At 39.5% G+C, this 3,895-nt stretch overlaps 1 pseudogene; it reads right to left on the bottom strand.

Moving 5' to 3' along the window:
• Positions 1-2,904, bottom strand: part of LOC103727342 — a 12,720-nt pseudogene extending 9,816 nt beyond the window's left edge.
• Positions 2,905-3,895: the final 991 nt, after the last annotated feature.

Genomic DNA, 3,895 nt, shown 5'->3' with positions numbered 1-3,895 from the left:
CTGTAAACCTAAAAATTTACAGCCAATTTTGAAAGAGATGCATCTTAGCTCAGAAAATTGTTATTGAATATGTCATTGCTGTTGTAATGAAATGCTTCTTCTAAGTATGTGGTTATTAAATAAATAATTTTAAAAATTGGTTCTCAACATGTGCTACTAATGTAACACACAGGCCACAGGAAGCTATTCTGTGGAGCTACTTTATCACACTCTCCTTGTGCTCAGCTGAGTTGTGAAGCTATTAATGGATTTATACCACAGGAGACTTTAATCCTTCTAATTCTTTTTTAAGACAGGATTTCCCCAACTGGCCTGGAATCCACTACATAGACCAGGCTGGCCTTGTTCTCACAGATTTGTTTCTGCCTCTGTCTCTGTGCTGAGATTAAAGGCATGCACCACTATGCTTGGCAAATTATTATTTTTCAATCCTTCAAATTCTTTTTTTTTAAATATTTTATTATTTTTATTTTATGTGTATATGTGTATTGCTTGCATGTAGGTAAATGCACTCATGTCGTGCAATGCCCATGGAGTACAGAAGAGACTATGGGATCCCTGGAACTGGAGTTACGGACAGTTCTTAGCTGCCATGTGGGATTCGAACCCGGGTCTTCTGCAAGAATGGTGTTCTTAGCCGCTATCTCTCCAGCCCCAATCCTTCAAATTCTTATATAACTTTGAGTAAATGGTTAATATTGGGCCAGGCATGGTGACACATGCCTTTAATCCCAGCACTCAGAAGGCAGGTGGATCTCTGTGAGTTTGAGCCAACTATTCCTACAAAGTACGTTCCAGGATAGCCAGGGCTACATAGTAAGACCCTATCTCAGGCAAAAGTAAATGAAGAAGAGGAGAGAGGAAGGGAGAGAAGGACGGAGGGAAAGACGGAGGGAGGGAGAGAGAGAAGGAAAGAAAGAATTTGGAGCCTGTGTCATAGCTATCTGCATGTGATGTCTACATAAATAATGTAGTCATTTTTGTTAAATGCTGCCTTGTGTTCTTAACCACAAGCTGAATTGTTTCGGCTTTTTTTGTTTTTTCTTTTTTTTTAAAAAAATGTGTTATTATTTTTATTTTATGTATATGCATGTATTGCCTGCATGTAGGTAAGTGCACCCGTGTTGTGCAGTGCCCGCGAAGAACAGAAGAGACTGTTCGATCCCCTGGAACTGGAGTTAAGTTACAGACAGTTGTTAGCTGCCATGTGGGTGCTGGGATTCAAACCCAGGTCTTCTGCAAGAACAGTCAGTGTTCTTAACCTTTGAGCCATCTCTTCAGCCCGTTTTTTTTGTTTGTTTGTTTGCTTGTTTTTTTGAGGCAATGTCTCATGTAGGCCAAGCTGGCCTTAAACTCACTATGGCCTGGAACTCCTACTTCCTCTACCTCCCCGGTGAGGAGAGTGCCAGTATAGGTATGTACCATTATGTCCAGCTTTATCTGGTGGTGGAGATTGAACCCGGGGTTTTGTGCATGCTAGGCAGGTTTGCTATTTGTCCACAATTTCCTTAGGATCCCTTAGGTGAAGGATTTGTTTTCCTTAAGGAATATTATTGTGTAAAACAGTATAATGAGAAGGAAGAGCAGAAGCTATATGAATGCCACTTATTCATTACTAATGCCAAAGACTCTATGGATTTTATAATTTTGTATCATTGGCATTCTGTATATATAATTTAATAACATGCTTGGCTATAATTCACTAAGCTTGAATTCTTTAATGCATTTCCATGAATTCTCTACTGTTTAAAGCTTGAAGCTACAGAAAAACTGTTAGGAATTGCTTAGACACTGGATTTCAAACTTTTTGACACTGTTAACAGACATGTTCCTCTTTCCTTGCCATTAGTCCAAGAAAAATATGCTTAAATATTAGTAAAGGCCATATATGTGTTAACCTGTTTTAATGCCATACGTCTGCTATTTGTTCACAATTTCCTGAAGAACTCTTTTGTTATTAAAAATTTATGTGTCTGAGTATTTTGCCTGCATGTATGTAAGTGTACCACATGCATGCAATGACCATGGAGGCCAGGAGAGAGAGCACTGGATCCCCTGGATCTGGAGTTAAAGATGATTCTTAGCCACACCCAGGTTCTCCAAGAACAGTCAGTGCTCCTCACTGCTGAGCCATCTCTCCATCCTCCTGAAGACCTAGCAGGATTTGTTTGCCTTAATGACTGATGGATAAAAACAGCATGAAAGGGAAAGCAGAAGCAGAAATCCTGACATCTAAGTGGCTCCAAGAAGAATGAGTATCTATGTTTACACAGCGTGGTATGAGGACTTCACACTTTCCTTGAACACAATGTTTTATTTTAGTCACATGATTTCTTAGGATCTTTATCATGCAGGACAATTTGTCAGTCTTTACATAAACTCTGTCTTTCAGCTGAGCGTGGTGGCGCACGCCTGTAGTCCCAGCACTTGGGAGGCAGAGGCAGGCGGATATCTGTGAGTTCAAGGCCAGCCTGGTCTACATAGTGAGCTCCAGGACAGCTGGGGCTACAGGGAGACACTGTCTCAAAAAGACAAAAAAAAAAAAAATCTGTCTTTCAGTGGCAACCCATAATGTTAAAAATATGGTAAGCGTCTTGTCTATTCTGAACAGGATACAAAAATAAGCCTACCAGATGGGAAATCCCATTAAAAAGTAGAAAAGTCTTAGTAGTTTACTCAGTGTAGACGTTTTATCTTTTTTTCCTTTGTCTCTCTTGATCTAAATTGTTATAACAGTATAAAAATGTATATACACAAAAAATTATAAGCCTGAGGTTTTAAATGTAATTGAACTTGGAAAACCTAATTTTGATATAAACTTTTTATTAATACCAAGACAACTTGTTTATTAATATCACAGTGTACTGTAAATCTGTTACCCTTGTGGAAATTTATCACTGCCATGTCTATATTCTTTTATTCATTTTTATTCTGTCTGGTAATATATGAGCTGGATCAGCTACCCACTTCTTCCCATGGCATACTATAGTTCTTTAATTTTCATAAAGCTAGGGAGAAGAAGAGGAGGAGGAGGAATAGAAGGAAAAGGAGGAGGAAGAGGATGAGGATGGTGATGAGGAGGAAATACAAAGGAGGTATTTTAGTTGTTACTTCTGCTAATTTCTTGATTCATGCTCTTAACATGTAGCCCTGGCTGGCCTGGACCTTTCTATGTGGACCAGGCAGGCTTCAAAATCCTAGCGCTCTATCTGCCTCTGCTGGGATTAAAGGCCTATGCCACCATGCTTGGCTGAGCACATGGATTCATACATCTAGATAAGCTATGGTAATCATGTACTGAAACTGTTGTATATTATGTGTGAAAATAGATCTACCTGCAATATTTATAGATGTCTGGGTCAGAGGTCCCAAGACTATCCTCAGATACAATGATTAACTACTAGGATTCAAAGGACTCAGAGCTCAAGACTACAACCTATACAGAACAAAACCATCACAGGGAAAAGGCACCTGGGCATAGCCCAGGGGAAACCAAACTCAACCCTCTAAGGTTCCTCTCAAGAGAGTCACACAGGATTTGCTTAGTTCACCCAACAATAAGCTATGTCAATGCATGTACACTGTTGCCAGTCAAGGAGGCAAGCCACAGACTTGGGGCTGAGGATTTCTACTGGGCAAAGTATGTAGACACCCCTGCCAGGCATGTACCCAAATTCCAAACTTTGAGAAAGAAAAATAAGTATTCAGGAAAAAAATCATGTTTTTATACACATAATTCAAGCATAATAATCCACTTTTTCAGCCAATGTTAGGAATCTCCTAAAATCTAAATTCTCAGATGCCCAGTCCATGACCAACCTTGCAAATGGGCTTTTCTAAGGATGTCAGGTCAGGCCTGTCATGCTGTTTTCTGTACAATGTTATATCACAGAGA

The sequence above is a fragment of the Nannospalax galili genome, unplaced genomic scaffold, assembly GCF_000622305.1.
Source record: "Nannospalax galili isolate Female #2095 unplaced genomic scaffold, S.galili_v1.0 scaffold87, whole genome shotgun sequence".
In the NCBI taxonomy this organism is placed as follows: Eukaryota; Metazoa; Chordata; class Mammalia; order Rodentia; family Spalacidae; genus Nannospalax; species Nannospalax galili.
This window is presented reverse-complemented; position numbering and strand designations above follow the sequence as displayed.